This window comes from Papilio machaon, chromosome 2 (assembly GCF_912999745.1).
Source record: "Papilio machaon chromosome 2, ilPapMach1.1, whole genome shotgun sequence".
Lineage (NCBI taxonomy): Eukaryota > Metazoa > Arthropoda > Insecta > Lepidoptera > Papilionidae > Papilio > Papilio machaon.
This window is the reverse complement of record NC_059987.1, coordinates 306149-327542: the sequence shown is the minus strand read 5'-3', so window position 1 is coordinate 327542 and position 21394 is coordinate 306149. Positions and strand designations below refer to the sequence as shown.

General features: G+C 45.6%; 1 pseudogene; it reads left to right on the top strand.

Annotated features, from left to right (window-relative positions):
* Positions 1–12830: 12830 nt before the first annotated feature.
* LOC123721642 lies at positions 12831–14904 on the top strand (annotated as a pseudogene).
* Positions 14905–21394: the final 6490 nt, after the last annotated feature.

The following is a 21394-nucleotide window of genomic DNA, read 5'->3' as shown; positions in this document are numbered from 1 at the left end:
GCCCTTTTATTTCTCTCGTGTGTTCTAGTCTAGATATGTTAGTGTGTATTTCTTTGACGTTTGGTGTCGTAGTGTTAGACGAGGGCTTATAAATTGTTATAAGGTACTTATGTATCGTTTGGATGCAGATGTGTTAATATTTTTATCAGTACCGATCTCCATCCAAACGAAGTCGTCTATTTATGAATAAGCTAAATGTTTTCATATAGATAGATAATCACAAAAACGACAATAAATATATATTTAGTTGATTTATGAATCTATATTCAAAAGTTATGTTCAAACATTGAAATCTATATATCGATATGATAAAGAAAAAATGCAAAGTGACAATATTCTTAAAAATATATTTATGTAATTATTAAAATAGCTTTAATAGTATGTAAGGAAAAAATATAACTAACGAAAATATCATCCTAAAAAAAACTATAGACGTAGATTATGGAAAGAATTTTATTTAGATATAGCCGATTTTTACTGAAAAAAAATATTTATATTTTTAGTTGGCAATCTCTAATTTTAATAATTTATCATTTTAGTTTATATACCTGTGCCATAGTAGTTATTTATATTTGCAAAATTATATAATATGTTATATAACATAATTAAACTGCGTTATTAATGTAATAGAAATATAATTGATATGCTCAAAGTTACTGTAATGGGTAATACTCGTATAATATGTATTTATTAGGTGTAGTTGTGTACAACGTCCAGCGGAAGTCAGTCAGTGCGGTCAATCTAATTATTGTTTTTATTTTATCATTGTTGGTACAACTGACTAGTAAAATTAGGAAAGGAATGTTCAGGAAATTAGTATAAAGTTTTTTTTTAATTAAGTTTAAGACAATCCAAAAGAGCAATTCACGAAATTAGTTTTTTAGAATGAAAATGAATTCAATATGTGATTTTTCGAGGACTTAACTGACTGGATGTTAGTTGTGTGATGTACCATACTACTATCCAAACTTTATGGCGGTTCGTAAAGTAGCACGAGATGCTGCACAAAATTTTACGTATGGGAGGGACGTAAAGTGCTCACGCGCTCACAGCTAACGGCGAGCGGCCATAAACTTTGAATCGTTTGTTACAACATTGACAACTAACATTCGTGTTCGCTGTACGTAAGGTTGTCGACTTCTTATGAGCCTCCTTCTTAACTCGAGCTTTTCTACTAGAGTAAAAATGTTGGAATTTTTATATAACTCATAATATTGTTAAGACAATATTTATTAAAATCCACTATATTATACCATGTTATATAAAAATAATACGTCGTGAACCTCAATTTGTTAAAACCTCTGAGTCATATTTATTTAACTTGTTTTAAATAGAAAACAATATTTATTACTTGATGTTTTGAAACAATTTATTAGACTGTTATGTATTTATCCCTTTTAATCAGAATATATTTTTACAATTTTCTTTTAGCCAGTTCCAAATATTCGGTGGTACTGAAATTACTGTTCCAAAAATTTGATTTAACTTTTACTTTATTTACATCATTAAATTTGTAAGAATTGTACATATAACGACGTTTCTATTAATTTTACACAAATAGGATTAGTCATTCCAATAGGTCTTAGGATAAAGGAGTTCTGTACGTAGGTGATCCCGCACTAGCGTTTCCTATCTTTCAATCCTAACCTCAAATCTCCTTCCATTTTACTCTCGTTACCCGTTAAGTTGTTTTTATTTGTAGTATTGATCTAATACTTGACAGATAAATAACATAGATAAAGCAAAGAACAGATAAATGACAATAAGTTATCATAATTCATTTTTCAATTGTTGTTATTTTTAATACTGTTCTCTGGAGACACTTTTAGTACGAGATCCCGCTGCAGGATTGGTGTGCTCATCGACTTTTTGTTTAAAACCAAATTTTTATGTTTATTTATAGTTAAGAGAATATATATTTACTAGGGTGCCTATCAAAATTTAGCCGCCATTATTTTTTTTTTTAATTATTTTTAATTGATTTTTGGTAAAAAATTTCGTTTATTTATTTTTTAAATAAAATAACGTCTACATAACGGTAATTAATATCAAGATTCTAAAAAATCACGGTTGCCGTTGCGCACCTGGCCGCACCTCTTTACAGCCAGCTATTTTTATTAATTATATGTCAAATTAAAGCTAATTTTTTTCTATTAATTATCATATAAAGTTGCTCAATTAAATCTGGCCGCAAATAAGGGTTACTGGCTGTTAAAGATAATAAATATTTAAGGTAGAGTGAAAGAGAGTTAGCGCGTAACATCATTTGTCAGACGAGGACAGCGATTGCCGGCTGTGCGACGCTTTTAAGCCATTGCGCATGCGTCCAACGTTAGTGTTCTCAACCACCGGGGAGTAATAGAGACGACTTATAATAAATACTCCAAAAAATATGTAATTTTTTTCAAAATGACAAATTTAAAAATTGCAACAAAAAATTAATATTGATTTGATATATCGACGGTCTAGTTAGGAATTTGTCTAACTCCTTATTTTTTAGAGGGTGATTTTTTTAACATTTTGATGAAGCAATAATCCAATTACAAATTATTTGAATGATTCAAACTTAAATATTATATCTCTATTAGATATAAATACAGTCAAAATCTGTTATAACGACATCGAAGGGACTACTCATATTGAGTCGTAAAAACCGATAGTTGTAACAACCGGTGACAGGTATTAATAGGAAAGATATGTAATAACATTCAGCCAGGACCTTTGATTTTGGTCAATTTAACCGGTATGTTGTTCTAAACGATGTCGCTATAAACGGTTTTGACTGTAATTTTAAATGGTTTTTTAAAATGATAATAAATTTTGAAGTAATTGTTTTTTCGTACAAATAAAAGATTCTCTAAAAAGGAGTTAGATAATTTGCTAATTAGAACGTCGATATTTAATATTAATTTAAAAAATAAAAAAATAAAACCAAGGTGACTTAAGTAAAAGAAAATTTTATTGCAAAAGTATTATTCAAAAATTTTATTAGATTTTATTCAAGTATTTAATTGTCTGTTACATATTAATTAAACATTTAAGCAAATTAAAAAATTAATAAATTTATCTTATAATTCTTATATTTCCGTAACTCTTATTTAAAAATCTGAATCATCGGAGCTTTCAGTTGTACTGTCATCGGAGCTATCACTTTCATCGCTACAAATATCAGAATCGTCGTTATCGGAAGCTTTGTTCGTGGATTCACATAGCACACTATTAACTTGCGTTGGAGTTGAGTCTCCCAGGAACCATGTTGGTTTTAAAAAACCATCTAGTACCAACTAGCCATTATTTTCTGGGCTGAATGGCTTAAAAGCGTCGCACAGCCGGCAATCGCTGTCCTCGTCTGACAAATGATGTTAAATATTTATTATCTTTAACAGCCAGTAACCCTTATTTGCGGCCAGATTTAATTAAGCAACTTTATATGATAATTAATAGAAAAAAATTAGCTTTAATTTGACATATAATTAATAAAAATAGGTTATAAACGTATAAATTTATCGAAATCATACCTGTTTACACCTGGCTGCAAAGAGGTGCGGCCAGGTGCGCAACGGCCACCGTGATTTTTTAGAATCTTGATATTAATTACCGTTATGTAGACGTTATTTTATTTAAAAAATAAATAAACGAAATTTTTTACCAAAAATCAATTAAAAATAATTTTAAAAAAAATAATGGCGGCCAAATTTTGATAGGCACCCTAGTAAATATATATTCTCTTAACTATAAATAGAAATAAAAATTTGGTTTTAAATAAAAAGTCGATGAGCACACCAATCCTGCAGCGGGATCTTAGACTATTTATCAATGAAAACGTTTCGATCTTCACACTATGCTTTAATCTTTTGTAAATGTTATTTCGCAATCCCAATATCTCTTCAGTAGTGTCGCTTGCGTTGATTTTTAGAAACAGACTTAGTGTGTAATACACTCAAGATACATAAAGATTATAAATAAACAAGAAATGCATTGGTAATTGGCTTTATACTGAACATGTAGTGGACATGTTCACTCTAAATGTAAAAACATATTAGTCGTACACAGCTCAGAGTTTGTGTCGTTACGTAATATTATATGTCGTATACATAATATTTAGATTGTAATCAATGTTGAATTTTTACTGAATAGATGAAATGTTTCGTGTTCATTGATCATTTTGTTTGAGTCAGTCGGTTTGGCTCCGATTCGTAAATGTAATGCATCTTTAAAACGGCACGTGTTCCACTATATTGTATGCGAAACTTGACAATAAATATTGTATGGTGATCAATTAAAATAATTACTGTGATCATTAACTACTTCGCTTGCGACAAACTAAACATGACGTTGAAGTAAAATCGACATTTTTTGTAAAAACATCACTATTTTTATATGAGAACAGCACATTCTAAAGTTTTGCCATTGTGGGCATCATTCTATCATACAAGTAGGTTCTAAAGACAAATGTATTTTACAGGCTAATATAAAGGTTGTGTTATAGACATTAATGTAATGTCGTAGTGTTCATATACCAGGAGCGCTGCGGCCGCTTGGTTCTCGCTAATATTCCTCGTTTTAAGACGAAATACGAACGACGAGACAATAGACGAACCCTTGAGGAAATAAAACATTAGATAACCTATTAACAAAATTGACAAATAGTATACTTGAAGAAATCTTGATGAAAAAAAATACAATATCAGCGGTCAATTTAAATTCAACGATTTTCGACGAAAATGTCAAAAATAAATATCAATTATATACCTATACACTATTAAAATACGAAGTAGATAGCGACTTTATAAAGATTAGTAACTCTATGGTAGACAATAAACTAAATGTGACAATTAATATCTAACTAGTTACTATCATGTCTATTGATAGATACATTGTATTTATAGAAATTTGTATTTTTTTATCGTGTGAGCGCGAGTCTTCATAGGCCTTAGTATTGTATTCGATGTACGTGTGAGGCGGATCCGGAGAGATACATTAATCTTTATTTTTAATCTATAGTTCAAGAGAGGACTTGTTTTAGGACCTCGTTCAAATTAGTCTAAGCTTGTGTAAAGCGTAGCCTGGTAACATACACGCACAACATTTTCTCAACTTTAATACAGCATTTAGATGTTTCTTTTTAGACGTGCCGATGTCAATGTTGTTATAGTTAATGAATGTTTAATGTTGTTGCCGCCAGGTGTCGCTTTCTCGGCCTACTTCTGTTCCCACTAGGTTCTTTTTAAATTAACGTCGATTAGGAAATTGAATTTCTTTATATCGTTGAATGAATTTGAAGATAATTTATACAACTTATTTACAATTATAGATTGTAATACTGCAAATAACATATCACAATAAGTATTTATATTAATGCGGATACGTTTAGAAAAGAGCATAGTTCCTCCTGTAAGAATCACTTTCATGACATTACTATGTTATCAAATCTTGTTGTTATTTCATTTTCACTGACTATTTTCGTATTCAAAACCACTGTTTATTTAATTTGTGCAAGTTTAAATATTTTACACAAAACAAATGCTGCAGAAACTGTATTTTCGATAGCTTATAAAACGTGGTAAATTGTGAAAGTATACAAATGTGTAATATTTTTCTAAATTAAGCTAATTATACTACTAGGTAATTATTTTTCTATTTAACACTACTGCTAGCAAAAAGTTTAAATGGCAACATAAAAATTCAAGAAAGTGGCAACATTTTATTTAGAAGCTAGCGATTTTAACTGCTTGCTCCTTGTTACGTTTTCTTATTTTAACATTGTGAATCTTTACTTATAAAATTTTTCTATGTAAATGTTAGTTTTCGTATTATTGGAAATAAAATGTGTGATAAATGTTGCTTCTAATAGTTTATATTGTGTAGCTTTTCTTTGTCTCTGACGCTTGTATTAAAAAAATTAAATAAAAACGTGTTTTATTTAATTAACTCTGAGCACACAGCAAACTACGTTTAGTCGACGGAGGAGGAGACGAACGGAAAGAGAATATTTCCCCCTCCTTCGTTAAATCTCCTTCTTATCCTTTCTTCTCGTTTTATCAGAAAATTGTGGGAAAGAAAAGAAGTCTAGTCTAGCCTAAAACTAGACCTCCCGCATGCACACTCATTAGACGAACACTCACTTGACGCTTGTCATTGTTATCTGGCGTCTACTTAAAAATAACACTGTTTTAAATAATGTGTTACAACAAGGGAATATTTAATGAAATGAAATAAAAGTCAAGTGTTTAATATATATTTTACTAATGGGTATATCATAGGTATATATTATATAATCAACAATGGGTATAAGTAACTAGACAATTAACCACTAACTAGTATACATAATACGTGGTTACAAGTCAGTTTACACAAGTATACGCGCCGGAGTCACAACTAACAATTTATTTTATAATAATCCTGACGTTATGACAATTGTTCATTTTGTTTTTATATAAAATTTGTAATGGAACTAACTTGTCATCGCTAGTTTTCTAAAATTGAATTTGAAAAAATTGGTAACGTAATTACGTGTTAAAAATATTTGTTTATCGACGAGCATAATACTTGAGTTGTTGGCAAATGAAGGCTGACTCCGGTGACACTTATAATTTACACAAACCTAATAAATATGTATACAGTTTGAAGAAACCCTCCATCGCAAGACGCCAACTGCCTATGTATAAATATTGTCCCGATGTTCGTTATTCTACATGACGTAAGATCGAGTTATTTACACGTTAATGAACAATGATTTGGTAATGGGAATTAAACGAATTGGTGTAGTATTATACTTAAGCATTGACATGATAGTGGGCGAAAAGAAAAAAAACAATCAAACAAATAAACGCATTTTCTTGTACAATATTAAAATAGGTACATTTATATTATGTTGTCTGCAATGATTCAAAAAAAAAAATTAAGAGAGAAGTCCTTGGATTCGGAAGGCGGAGGACCGCATACTGTGGAATGGTCTATGTCCAGCAGTGGGCAGACAAAGGTTGATGATGACGATGATAATGAATAGTAGGATAGATAACTACCTATTTTTAATAATGAAAAAAAAAAACGATTGATATACCTTAATGAAAATATTAAACAGATTTATTTTCATACATAGAATGCTATATTTATATTAGTTCATTTAAGTTATGTTTTAAATTACATTTCGTTATAAGTATCTAATTTTCGATGTACGAAATTGAAGGGTCAAGTCACACTGGGCGACATGCCGCGTCTCGTAAGTCGACGGCGTCTTACAGAAATATAAGCGCGCAGTATATAGACCCTTATAAAATAGCTTGCAGGAAATTGCTAAACAACTATAGTAAATTGTTGCTCCCAGCTTAACTAATCGTAGCCTCCTATAGCTATGAGAGGAATAAATACAGAAATGTAAATAAAACTCTTTAAAATAAGTAAGTAATCTTAAACCTTATCACAACGCGCTAAGACATATTTTGTTCCAATAAGACGAGAAATGAGATATCGCGGCCATATGTACCACCTTCAGAGTGACTGTAACAATTCCAGTTGTTACAATTGCTCTTAAACATACTGTCCTACTTTTTATCATATGCATAATTTAATGAGATTCTTTTTTTTCCAAATGTGAGGTATTCCTAATTGACGTTAGCTTCCTTGATTGGAATAATTATCAAATGGCTAGTAGACTGTTTTATGGTTCATTGTCACATAGTTTTTTGTTATTTTCGTCGTTAAAGAGATATATAACTTCATAATTGACTTTACACAACCCGTAGCATATGGCCGCGAACTACAAAATACAAACAAAGTCCCACTCCCCTGCTTCAGTCTTGTGTAGATTGTTTCTAAATTGACTAATTATTTCATTATTATTCCCCTTAAAGTGATAATTTCTAAAGAAATTAAAACATCCTACGTGTGATAATGAATAGCAAAAAACTTTGAAAATATAAGGCATTTATAGAAAAGCTACTGATTATCAACTTAGTATGAGCTATGACAATAAAATAACAAAAAAAAAAGTATCAAGTAACAGAAAACTAGTTCGAATTTACCATCGCCGCCTAATTATGTATTACCTAAGTTGCGACAATCTACTGGTTTACGTCATGAAATTGATTATTTGATGAATTAAGCAAGATGAACTTTAGTGGATTAAATGGTACACGTTCAATCCAGCTCCTAGATATCTGTTAGATAGAAAAGAAGTGCACATTTACACGACCGGGACAAATTTACAAAACTTTAAAAGTGATAAAGTTAAAAACAATGCTTAATAAATAGTATTCGAAAATAGAAATAAATACATTTTTAAATGCCCATATAATACGCTATTATGAAAATTTATATTATGTTTATTTCAAAAGTTAGAAAAAAGATATGTGCAAATTGTTAGTTTCACTAATTCGATCAATATAGAAAAAAGACGCTCCGGACTAATAAACTAACAATACTCTTTCGTTTAATTTATTAAAACTTTAAATAATCTAATAAAATATTTCTAAGTGAGTTAAATGGGACGTATATGAACATTGAATGCGCTACAGAAAGTGTTACAAATCAACAAAGACATACGGACGTACACAGAATCTGTCTTTTTTTATATATTCGATTAGTTCTTTTGTCATTTAATTAGCGTTAAAGTCTTGACCTTTCTTTTTCACTTGCTCCAACATTATATTAACAGTTTGGACAACTTTCGACTTGCACAAATGTATGTCTATGGACGTACACATGTCTTTGTCAACGACTATTACTACGCTAGTAAATAGAGCCATTTTGCATCGGGCAGATAATTTAGATAAATATATGAAATATATCGCTCAAACAACAAACATCTAAAAGTAATTTCTAATAAATATGATAACGCTATGGCGTTACGATTTTTATGCTTACATGTAATGATATGACAAGAATGCAATACTTCTTCCTCTAGTGTTGATGTCAGTGGCGTGAAATGTACGCAAGCACTTTGTTAGGCCGAATGGCAAAATAAAAACTTTTTTAGGCTTTCACTTTTGTTGTTCTTTAGCTTTTTAACTTTTTATATAAATAGATTTATAATATTTCCATACTAATTCAATGTTACTAATTGGGTATATTTGATATCATTGGTCTGCAACGAAATCCTCCTTTGAATAAAAGTATGATCCGTTTAAAGAGTATACCATCCTCAATCTATATCTGCTTTTCGTTTTATGCTATCACGTCTAATTTTTTTTTTTAACGTTGATTTTAGATTTTTAGAAATTATGGGATTTTTTGCTATACTAATATTACTATACTATGTTATTCTCGCGTTAAAGCAACTTTAATTGGTTGAGATTGTATTTGCACACAAATAAACGGTGTGCAGTGATAGAAAGAGAGAAAAAAATATTATCTGACGCTTTTTTTAAGCGAATATGAAAGAAAATTATATGGGAATATGGTGTTATTACTGCAAGAAATCAAAAATTCACAATACGCATAGAACATTTGTGTTGATCTAAAAGTTGTAGCAATTTTAACTGGCCTGCAAGGAGGATGTCCTCATTGCAGTCCAGTTAAAATCACCAAATGGTAAATACCAAATTTTGTGGTTTTTTTATGTGAGTGGGACAGTCGCGCAAAAGACAAACACAACATAGTAAAAAGACACACACCACACAACGACCACAAAGAACGTTTTTTTTTTCAAAATCAAAACCTCTCTGAGTTTGTCTCCTGTATCTAAATATGTTAAGGAATATCCTTTCGTTCCTAGTGAAAAAAAAAATCCACCACTTCATATAAAGCTGGGTCTTATGAAAAACTTTGTGAAAGCCCAGTACTTTCAGTACTAGAAAACAAAGTTTCCCCGGATCAGGCGAAATTAGAAGAAGGAATTTTTGTAGGTCCTCAAATACTCGAGCTTATGAAGGACTCAAGTTTTAAAATAAATTTAAATCAATTCGAAAAAAGGGCGCAGACTGCTTTTGTAGAAAATTTGTGCCAAAATTTTCTTGGAAAAAAATCAGAACTATCAGGAAATCGAACAAGAACTTCTCATTTCCTACAAGGCTCAAAAAAGTAACATGTTTCTTAAAATTCATTTTTTTGCACTCTCACTTAAAAATTTTCGCACCAAATCTCAGAACAGTATCTGATGAAGACTGTGAGAGGTTTCATCACGATATTTTGCACATAGAGAGGACACAACGGGAAATGGTCCGAAGTAATACTTGCAGATTTTTGTTGGTCGATTTATCAGGAAACTCCATTATAAAATATGAAAAGGAAAAAAAACGACTAACTAAAATGGGATTAACAACTAGTAATGATATTGTCATATGCGTTTTAAAGGTTGTGTAATAGTGTACATCAAACATTATTTAAGTAATTAAATGAATGATAAAAATTTCATATTAAAAAATTGTTTTTCTTAAAAATTCCATCCCAAAGAATATAGACGTGCTAGAAAACTTTGAATGATATATTTATGTTCAGTATTGTTGTATCAGACAAGATAACTGCATAACATTTGAAGGAGAGAAAAAAAATTTTTTTTGCAGACCAGTGTATTTAACCAATAAAGGTGAGAGCTGGTGTAAGTACTTTAACTCAATTTCCACTGTGTGTGTATGTATGTGTGTGTGTACATTACATGCCACTGTACAATGACAAATGCAATGATCTACTTCACAACGAATTTGTAATGGCCTTAACGTATATGAACGTAGGAGCATTGCCCAATAGTTACTTATATAAAAGCTTAACGAGAGAAAAGGTAACGACATAATTATTAACCGCTATATATAAATAAATGCAAATTACCTGCTAATTATTTCTAAACCTAAACAAAAAGAGAAAGTCTTAGAATTCATCAAGAAAAAATACTTATTATCTTTGGTGCAATCAGTCGTCAAAATATACATATTTTTGAGACTAAATATAAATTAAATTAAGAAAATCTTATCATTTTGTAGATGATTTTGTAATAACACATCGCAAGCACAAGTACAAAAACACGAGTCAACGTTTCTAATTCAACTAAAATATATTGACTTGTGACGTAAGTTTAACGACAACGTTCACAATTGACGCTCAAACTGTACGTGTAATTGCTTTGAGTCCTTCGAGCTGGATACGAAAGTACTGCGAGAGAACACACAGACAGTACACATCTATGCATCTTGAGTATTTCTACGCACTAATACAAATATAAACCAAATAAGATTCACGCGACTCATCCATTTGCTATTTGGTAAGAAATGTTAGTTCTACATTTTATTAAATAAAGTTTACATTTAACGTTCCGTTCTTTTCCTATTTTTTTTTCGAGAACATAAAGCCATTGACATTATCAAACAATTACGACTTGGTGTTTTACAAGAACATTAAATTACGTATGAAACAAAAACTATACAATAGCTACCTGAAATAATCAGATCTTTGTTAATAGATTTAGAGGAAGACTATTTATATTTTAAGTAATAAAATCTAGGAGTAGTTTGAACAAACATTTCTAATCAAAACTTATTTATAAATGTAAGTAAAGTGAAGCTAAACAATTAATATTAACATATATTTTAATTCGCTGATACTGTGTTAGGCCTTGGCAATATAACACATGCATGCAGTACATTTGTAAATCGATCAGTACTAGAGTTAAAATTAAAAGTATACAAACTTATTTTTTCCTTAATCAGATCTTAATAATTAATAGTAAATAAAATATTGTACATATTTAACATTTCCAATCATAAACCTCAAACATTAATCATACAGAAAATGAACCTTCAATAATCTTTCACAACATTTTTATAATTTAAAAATTTAAAACATGAGCAAATCGTTTTTAAACAAGCTTAATGATAAATTCTTCCGATCAAAATTCGATTCTATTATCTAGTTATTAAGGTTAAAGTTTCTTATCGCACAGATCAATTGACAACACCAGTTTAAAAATGAAAGTAATCGAGGCCTTCAAGGTGATCGCATTAAGGGTTTAATTGGATTGATGTATGGAAGCGAGGAAAGCCGGGTCGACGGAGGCCACCTTGGCCGTGAGGAAGGCGTGCATACAGAACAGGAGGCTCTGCAGGATCTGGCACTCCAGTTCCTGTCGATAAATCATATTTATCTAGTATTTTAAACAATGGCGTGATTTAAACTTCCCACATTAACATTTTAAACATAAGGTTTATTTCAAAGCATCGCTGAAAATGAACGTGTTTCAATTTGTTGTGATTCATAATTGCTCACCTTAGTCTCTATAACCTTGGTCTCCGTGTCCTGGAAATGAAGTTTCAACTTTGATTTTCCATCGTCGCTCGAACCTCTTAACTGTGAAAACCTAAAAATGAAAATCACAGTAGTATACATAATAAGTCAAGTATAAGTCGTGTATTGTGAATCATTGGTCAACCAATTTTACAAAAAAAAAAAAATAGATGACCGATATGTGAGCACGTTGTTGCAGTGGAAGACTGTAAACAAGACAAGATGTATCGTGTACCTGTAGGACCAGACTGGGGGCGCGCCGGGCGTGCCCTCGCTCAGCGAGAACCCGCTGGCCCAGTCCAGCGTGAGCCCCGCCGCGCGCCCGCCGTGCACCACTGTGAACGTCTTCTTCTGCAACAACAACACGATATCAATTCTAATAAATATTCCGGTTTCATCATCGAAGTAAAAAATAAAGGTCTAGCAATCAGAAGAGTTATGAACGAAAACGTAGAGGAAGATCAAGGAATGAAACCTAAATTTTTTCATTATCAAACCTTAAAACTATATGTTTTGAAAAGGCCTTAAGAATAAAACATGACGCAGAGTGTTCTTAGATCTGACGTAGACGTCAACGATATTTTTATTCACAGAAGTCATAATAAGTTATTTTAAAAATGTTAAACTCGAAGCACGACGCGATCTGCACGGTGTCGCCAGCGCAGACGCCGGTGTTGATGGAGCTGCCGCCGACGGCGAGCGCGTGGCGGCGCTGCGTGCGGCGAGCGCGCCGGCTGGCGCTGCCGTGCGAGTGGCACCACGCCAGCGCGGCCAACCTGCGCAGCCGCCGCAACCTGCTGCTGGAGCGGCGCCGCCAGCTCGCCACCGCCCACTGGCTCATCTGGCACCCCTACAGTCCCCTCAACTACTACTGGGACTGCTTCGTCGCCACGCTCATGTTTTTGCAGTTCGTTTATATGCCTTTCCAAGTGTTCGTTATATGTGAGCAGAGTTTGTTAAATAGTCTTTTCTATGGTGTCCACGTCATCAATGAAATGACATAAACTTATTAAGCGTTTTATTTCCCTGGTAGGTCCCGATCCGAGGGATCCGTTCATCTTGCTGGGCGATGCGGTCGCGTTTATGGACATAGCGGTGACGTTCCTGACGGGCTACACGGACGAGGACAGCAAGCGCGTGGTGCTGCGCGCGCGGCGCATCGCGGGCCGGTACCTGCGCGGCGGCCTGTGGCCGGAGCTGTTGGCGGCGCTGCCGCTGCAGCTGTACCAGATGTTCGACAAGTGCAAGCTGCCCACCAACACGGCCATGTTCGTGTTCAAGCTGCCGCGGCTCGTGTCCATGGAGCGCAAATGGAATAACATCCGCGAGCAGTTCGAGCTGTCCTACATCACGACCGTGCTCCTGCTGGTCGTGTTCAGGATGATTCTGTTCTTCCACTGGATGACGTACGTGCACTACCAGGTGCCGGCGATCTGCTCGCACTTCTACGCCATGGACCGCAGCTGGATGCAGCGGTTCCGCGGCGTGCAGCTGCCGCACAACACCGTCTTCAAGAAGTACACGGCCAACCTGTACCTGGCGTGCGGTCTCTGCATCGGCGCCGGCTACTACACGCCCATCGGGGTTTATGTCATTCCAGGTGTCGCACGTCATTCCTGTCAATAAGTCATATGTCCTTGTATGTTTAGAACCGGAGTGGATTTAAAGTTGAATACGATTATTGTTTCAGAGCTGCTGTTGACGGCATTCATAGGTCTGATGGGACTGATCTTCCTGCTGTACTGCTTCACGACCCTTCTGCGACTGATGCTGTACAAGCAGTACGAGTCGTTCCTGTACCACGGCAAGCTGCGGGAGCTGGAGGAATATATGGAGCTGAAGCGGCTGCCCGGCCTGCTGCAGAAGAAGGTGCTGCTGTTTCTCAAGTACGAGTTCAACGGCGGCTACTTCAACGAGCCCCTGATTCTGAGCACCATCAACGAGCAGATGAAGCAGGACATCAACATGCACTGCTGCCGCAAGCTGGTCGCCAACGTGCCCGTCTTCAGCGACATGCCCGTCGCGCTCCTCAACACTATAGTGTTCAGCTTGAACCGCGTCTTGTACATGCCCGGCGAGGTGAGTCCTCATCAGCATCCGGGGCCGCTTCGATGCGGACATAGCAGGGATACTTCTCCGCTAACGGTTTTGTGTCCTCAGACAGTGGTGAGGAGCGGGGAGCCACTCACGCGCATGTATCTGATCTGCTCCGGTACAGTCGCCGTAATGAACTGGGCAGGGAAGGAGGTCAGTTTAAGAATATCGCTTTTTTCGTTAAATTTAAATATAAAAGTATATTTGTTAAGAAAAAGCCACATAAAAACTTCGACTTCTACAAATGTAACAGAAGTAGTGACGACGTCGTTACATGTTCAGATAGCGCACCTGAAGGACGGCGCGTTCTACGGCGAGGCGGCGCTCGCGGGCCACAACCTCGCGCCCGGCATCACCATCATCGCGCTAGAGATCACCGAGATATACACGTTCGTCACACCGCACACCGCACGCACGCCGCACACCGCACACCGCACACCGCAACACCGCATGCCGCAACACCGCACACCGCACGCCGCAACACCGCACACCGCACACGGCACACCGCACGCCGCACGCCGCAACACCGCACACCGCACACCGCACGCCGCAACACCGCACACCGCACACCGCACGCCGCACACCGCCTCTTGCTAAATGCGAGGCCGGAGCTACCAACTGTGACGTGAGTGACATGTTGCAGACTGCGCAGCGACCAGTTCCAGTCGTGTGTGGCGCCCTACCCGCACCTGCGCCGTCGTCTGGCCGCGCTGCGCCCGCGCACCCCGCCCTCGTCACCCTCCCACCCCGACCACCCCGACCACCACTGACACAACCGTGTACCTCGGAAATGCCTCTATTTTACCAATACTTTTAACATTATAAGGACCAATTAAAATTAAATATAATTTATCCGGGTGTTTTTCTACCATATGACATGTCGTATACATTTTCAAGTTTTCAGACACAATATTATTACGAAAGCATCGCAAGGGAAGTTGCTGGGGGACATAGCGCGGAGGAGTGGTGGAGGCGAAAGCGGGGGGAGGAGATGCGGAGGCGGGAGCGGAGGCGGGAGCGGAGGCGGAGGCGGAGGCGGGAGGTGGAGGTACGTACCCCGAGGCGCACGACGGAGTTGACGATGTTGTGGGTCCAGGCGGCCTCGACGCGCAGCAGGTCGCGGCGCGTGTCGGCGCTGAAGTAGCGCGGGCCGAGGGAGGCGGAGGCGGAGGCGGAGGCGGGAGGTGGAGGTACGTACCCCGAGGCGCACGACGGAGTTGACGATGTTGTGGGTCCAGGCGGCCCCGACGCGCAGCAGGTCGCGGCGCGTGTCGGCGCTGAAGTAGCGCGGGCCGAGGGAGGCGGAGGCGGAGGCGGAGGCGGAGGCGGGAGGTGGAGGTACGTACCCCGAGGCGCACGACGGAGTTGACGATGTTGTGGGTCCAGGCGGCCTCGACGCGCAGCAGGTCGCGGCGCGTGTCGGCGCTGAAGTAGCGCGGGCCGAGGGAGGCGGAGGCGGAGGCGGAGGCGGGTGGTGGAGGTACGTACCCCGAGGCGCACGACGGAGTTGACGATGTTGTGGGTCCAGGCGGCCTCGACGCGCAGCAGGTCGCGGCGCGTGTCGGCGCTGAAGTAGCGCGGGCCGAGGGAGGCGGAGGCGGAGGCGGAGGCGGGAGGTGGAGGTACGTACCCCGAGGAGCACGACGGAGTTGACGATGTTGTGGGTCCAGGCGGCCTCGACGCGCAGCAGGTCGCGGCGCGTGTCGGCGCTGAAGTAGCGCGGGCCGAGGGAGGCGGAGGCGGAGGCGGAGGCGGGAGGTGGAGGTACGTACCCCGAGGCGCACGACGGAGTTGACGATGTTGTGGGTCCAGGCGGCCTCGACGCGCAGCAGGTCGCGGCGCGTGTCGGCGCTGAAGTAGCGCGGGCCGAGGGAGGCGGAGGCGGAGGCGGAGGCGGGAGGTGGAGGTACGTACCCCGAGGCGCACGACGGAGTTGACGATGTTGTGGGTCCAGGCGGCCTCGACGCGCAGCAGGTCGCGGCGCGTGTCGGCGCTGAAGTAGCGCGGGCCGAGGGAGGCGGAGGCGGAGGCGGAGGCGGGAGGTGGAGGTACGTACCCCGAGGCGCACGACGGAGTTGACGATGTTGTGGGTCCAGGCGGCCTCGACGCGCAGCAGGTCGCGGCGCGTGTCGGCGCTGAAGTAGCGCGGGCCGAGGGAGGCGGAGGCGGAGGCGGAGGCGGGAGGTGGAGGTACGTACCCCGAGGAGCACGACGGAGTTGACGATGTTGTGGGTCCAGGCGGCCTCGACGCGCAGCAGGTCGCGGCGCGTGTCGGCGCTGAAGTAGCGCGGGCCGAGGGAGGCGGAGGCGGAGGCGGGAGGTGGAGGTACGTACCCCGAGGCGCACGACGGAGTTGACGATGTTGTGGGTCCAGGCGGCCCCGACGCGCAGCAGGTCGCGGCGCGTGTCGGCGCTGAAGTAGCGCGGGCCGAGGGAGGCGGAGGCGGAGGCGGAGGCGGGAGGTGGAGGTACGTACCCCGAGGCGCACGACGGAGTTGACGATGTTGTGGGTCCAGGCGGCCTCGACGCGCAGCAGGTCGCGGCGCGTGTCGGCGCTGAAGTAGCGCGGGCCGAGGGAGGCGGAGGCGGAGGCGGAGGCGGGAGGTGGAGGTACGTACCCCGAGGCGCACGACGGAGTTGACGATGTTGTGGGTCCAGGCGGCCTCGACGCGCAGCAGGTCGCGGCGCGTGTCGGCGCTGAAGTAGCGCGGGCCGAGGGAGGCGGAGGCGGAGGCGGAGGCGGGAGGTGGAGGTACGTACCCCGAGGAGCACGACGGAGTTGACGATGTTGTGGGTCCAGGCGGCCTCGACGCGCAGCAGGTCGCGGCGCGTGTCGGCGCTGAAGTAGCGCGGGCCGAGGGAGGCGGAGGCGGAGGCGGGAGGTGGAGGTACGTACCCCGAGGCGCACGACGGAGTTGACGATGTTGTGGGTCCAGGCGGCCCCGACGCGCAGCAGGTCGCGGCGCGTGTCGGCGCTGAAGTAGCGCGGGCCGAGGGAGGCGGAGGCGGAGGCGGAGGCGGGAGGTGGAGGTACGTACCCCGAGGCGCACGACGGAGTTGACGATGTTGTGGGTCCAGGCGGCCTCGACGCGCAGCAGGTCGCGGCGCGTGTCGGCGCTGAAGTAGCGCGGGCCGAGGGAGGCGGAGGCGGAGGCGGGAGGTGGAGGTACGTACCCCGAGGCGCACGACGGAGTTGACGATGTTGTGGGTCCAGGCGGCCTCGACGCGCAGCAGGTCGCGGCGCGTGTCGGCGCTGAAGTAGCGCGGGCCGAGGGAGGCGGAGGCGGAGGCGGAGGCGGGAGGTGGAGGTACGTACCCCGAGGCGCACGACGGAGTTGACGATGTTGTGGGTCCAGGCGGCCTCGACGCGCAGCAGGTCGCGGCGCGTGTCGGCGCTGAAGTAGCGCGGGCCGAGGGAGGCGGAGGCGGAGGCGGAGGCGGGAGGTGGAGGTACGTACCCCGAGGCGCACGACGGAGTTGACGATGTTGTGGGTCCAGGCGGCCTCGACGCGCAGCAGGTCGCAGCGCGTGTCGGCGCTGAAGTAGCGCGGGCCGAGGGAGGCGGAGGCGGAGGCGGAGGCGGGAGGTGGAGGTACGTACCCCGAGGCGCACGACGGAGTTGACGATGTTGTGGGTCCAGGCGGCCTCGACGCGCAGCAGGTCGCGGCGCGTGTCGGCGCTGAAGTAGCGCGGGCCGAGGGAGGCGGAGGCGGAGGCGGAGGCGGGAGGTGGAGGTACGTACCCCGAGGCGCACGACGGAGTTGACGATGTTGTGGGTCCAGGCGGCCTCGACGCGCAGCAGGTCGCGGCGCGTGTCGGCGCTGCAGTAGCGCGGGCCGAGGGAGGCGGAGGCGGAGGCGGAGGCGGGAGGTGGAGGTACGTACCCCGAGGCGCACGACGGAGTTGACGATGTTGTGGGTCCAGGCGGCCTCGACGCGCAGCAGGTCGCGGCGCGTGTCGGCGCTGAAGTAGCGCGGGCCGAGGGAGGCGGAGGCGGAGGCGGAGGCGGGAGGTGGAGGTACGTACCCCGAGGCGCACGACGGAGTTGACGATGTTGTGGGTCCAGGCGGCCTCGACGCGCAGCAGGTCGCGGCGCGTGTCGGCGCTGAAGTAGCGCGGGCCGAGGGAGGCGGAGGCGGAGGCGGAGGCGGGAGGTGGAGGTACGTACCCCAAGGCGCACGACGGAGTTGACGATGTTGTGGGTCCAGGCGGCCTCGACGCGCAGCAGGTCGCGGCGCGTGTCGGCGCTGAAGTAGCGCGGGCCGAGGGAGGCGGAGGCGGAGGCGGAGGCGGGAGGTGGAGGTACGTACCCCGAGGCGCACGACGGAGTTGACGATGTTGTGGGTCCAGGCGGCCTCGACGCGCAGCAGGTCGCGGCGCGTGTCGGCGCTGAAGTAGCGCGGGCCGAGGGAGGCGGAGGCGGAGGCGGAGGCGGGAGGTGGAGGTACGTACCCCGAGGCGCACGACGGAGTTGACGATGTTGTGGGTCCAGGCGGCCTCGACGCGCAGCAGGTCGCGGCGCGTGTCGGCGCTGAAGTAGCGCGGGCCGAGGGAGGCGGAGGCGGAGGCGGAGGCGGGAGGTGGAGGTACGTACCCCGAGGCGCACGACGGAGTTGACGATGTTGTGGGTCCAGGCGGCCTCGACGCGCAGCAGGTCGCAGCGCGTGTCGGCGCTGAAGTAGCGCGGGCCGAGGGAGGCGGAGGCGGAGGCGGAGGCGGGAGGTGGAGGTACGTACCCCGAGGCGCACGACGGAGTTGACGATGTTGTGGGTCCAGGCGGCCTCGACGCGCAGCAGGTCGCGGCGCGTGTCGGCGCTGAAGTAGCGCGGGCCGAGGGAGGCGGAGGCGGAGGCGGAGGCGGGAGGTGGAGGTACGTACCCCGAGGCGCACGACGGAGTTGACGATGTTGTGGGTCCAGGCGGCCTCGACGCGCAGCAGGTCGCGGCGCGTGTCGGCGCTGAAGTAGCGCGGGCCGAGGGAGGCGGAGGCGGAGGCGGGAGGTGGAGGTACGTACCCCGAGGCGCACGACGGAGTTGACGATGTTGTGGGTCCAGGCGGCCTCGACGCGCAGCAGGTCGCGGCGCGTGTCGGCGCTGAAGTAGCGCGGGCCGAGGGAGGCGGAGGCGGAGGCGGAGGCGGGAGGTGGAGGTACGTACCCCGAGGCGCACGACGGAGTTGACGATGTTGTGGGTCCAGGCGGCCTCGACGCGCAGCAGGTCGCGGCGCGTGTCGGCGCTGAAGTAGCGCGGGCCGAGGGAGGCGGAGGCGGAGGCGGAGGCGGGAGGTGGAGGTACGTACCCCAAGGCGCACGACGGAGTTGACGATGTTGTGGGTCCAGGCGGCCTCGACGCGCAGCAGGTCGCGGCGCGTGTCGGCGCTGAAGTAGCGCGGGCCGAGGGAGGCGGAGGCGGAGGCGGAGGCGGGAGGTGGAGGTACGTACCCCGAGGCGCACGACGGAGTTGACGATGTTGTGGGTCCAGGCGGCCTCGACGCGCAGCAGGTCGCGGCGCGTGTCGGCGCTGAAGTAGCGCGGGCCGAGGGAGGCGGAGGCGGAGGCGGAGGCGGGAGGTGGAGGTACGTACCCCGAGGCGCACGACGGAGTTGACGATGTTGTGGGTCCAGGCGGCCTCGACGCGCAGCAGGTCGCGGCGCGTGTCGGCGCTGAAGTAGCGCGGGCCGAGGGAGGCGGAGGCGGAGGCGGAGGCGGGAGGTGGAGGTACGTACCCCGAGGCGCACGACGGAGTTGACGATGTTGTGGGTCCAGGCGGCCTCGACGCGCAGCAGGTCGCGGCGCGTGTCGGCGCTGAAGTAGCGCGGGCCGAGGGAGGCGGAGGCGGAGGCGGAGGCGGGAGGTGGAGGTACGTACCCCGAGGCGCACGACGGAGTTGACGATGTTGTGGGTCCAGGCGGCCTCGACGCGCAGCAGGTCGCGGCGCGTGTCGGCGCTGAAGTAGCGCGGGCCGAGGGAGGCGGAGGCGGAGGCGGAGGCGGGAGGTGGAGGTACGTACCCCGAGGCGCACGACGGAGTTGACGATGTTGTGGGTCCAGGCGGCCTCGACGCGCAGCAGGTCGCGGCGCGTGTCGGCGCTGAAGTAGCGCGGGCCGAGGGAGGCGGAGGCGGAGGCGGGAGGTGGAGGTACGTACCCCGAGGCGCACGACGGAGTTGACGATGTTGTGGGTCCAGGCGGCCTCGACGCGCAGCAGGTCGCGGCGCGTGTCGGCGCTGAAGTAGCGCGGGCCGAGGGAGGCGGAGGCGGAGGCGGAGGCGGGAGGTGGAGGTACGTACCCCGAGGCGCACGACGGAGTTGACGATGTTGTGGGTCCAGGCGGCCTCGACGCGCAGCAGGTCGCGGCGCGTGTCGGCGCTGAAGTAGCGCGGGCCGAGGGAGGCGGAGGCGGAGGCGGAGGCGGGAGGTGGAGGTACGTACCCCGAGGCGCACGACGGAGTTGACGATGTTGTGGGTCCAGGCGGCCTCGACGCGCAGCAGGTCGCGGCGCGTGTCGGCGCTGAAGTAGCGGGGTCCGGCGGGCGCGGCGCCGGGTCCAGTGCCGCTGGCCTGCACCAGGAAGCAGTGCTGGCGCCAGTCCACGGTCTCGCTCTCCTTCACCGTGCGGAACATCGTCTGGTACACCTTCAGCGTCTCCGGGCACTTCGCCAGCTCCGTAATGTTCATCTACGCGAATATAAATTGTTATGTTCTCTACTCAATAGAAATGCAACAATGGAAAAACGGTTTAATCTTTAGGTTCGAGCCAGTTGTATTATAGCACTCTACGACAAATGACAAAGAAGGTCGACTAGCGCTTAGCGCAATGTATAGTCACCGGAGGCACGTCGAAGAGCATGACGTCGGTGCCCTTGAGCACGAGGAACTTGGGGCGGTAGGTCTGCCAGGGCTGCGCCGCGCTCACCACGCCCTCGTGCACCCAGCCCATGTACTCGATGCGCTCGCCGCCCGGCAGGTGGCGGTTGAACAGCTTCATCTGCACAACGATACGCAACGCTCGTGAAGGCTGCAGGCTGCGGGGAGGCGCGGGGGAGGCGCGGGGGAGGCGCGGGGAAAGGCGCGGGGGAGAGGAGCTCATA